We start from the raw sequence: 502 nt of genomic DNA on the forward strand, positions 1-502 counted from the left end.
CTTTGCTTGCTGAAAGTGAAGAGGACTTAGAACATTTACTGATGAAGATCAAAGAATACAGCCTTCAGTATGGATTACATGTCAATGTAAAGAAAGCAAAAATCCTCACCACTGGACCAACAAACAGCATTCTTATCAATGGAGAAAAGACTGAAGTTGTCAAGGACTTCATTCTTCTTGGATCAACTATCAACACTCATGAAGGCAGCAGTCAAGAAATCAAACGACGTATTGCATTAGGCAACTCTGCTGCACAGGACCTTTTTAAAGTGTTGAAGACCAAAGATGTCAGCTTGAGGACTAAGGTGCGTGTGACCCAAGCCATGGTATTTTCAATAACCTCATATGCATGCGAAAGCTGGACAGTGAATAAGGAACACCGCAGAAGAATTGATGCTTTTGAGTTATGGTGTTGGAGGAGAATATTGAAAGTGCCATGCGCTGGCAAAAGAACCAATAGATCCATTTTGGAAGAAGTGCAGCCAGAGTGTTCCTTTGAGGC

This window comes from Chrysochloris asiatica, unplaced genomic scaffold (assembly GCF_000296735.1).
Source record: "Chrysochloris asiatica unplaced genomic scaffold, ChrAsi1.0 scaffold00069, whole genome shotgun sequence".
NCBI classification, from domain to species: Eukaryota; Metazoa; Chordata; class Mammalia; order Afrosoricida; family Chrysochloridae; genus Chrysochloris; species Chrysochloris asiatica.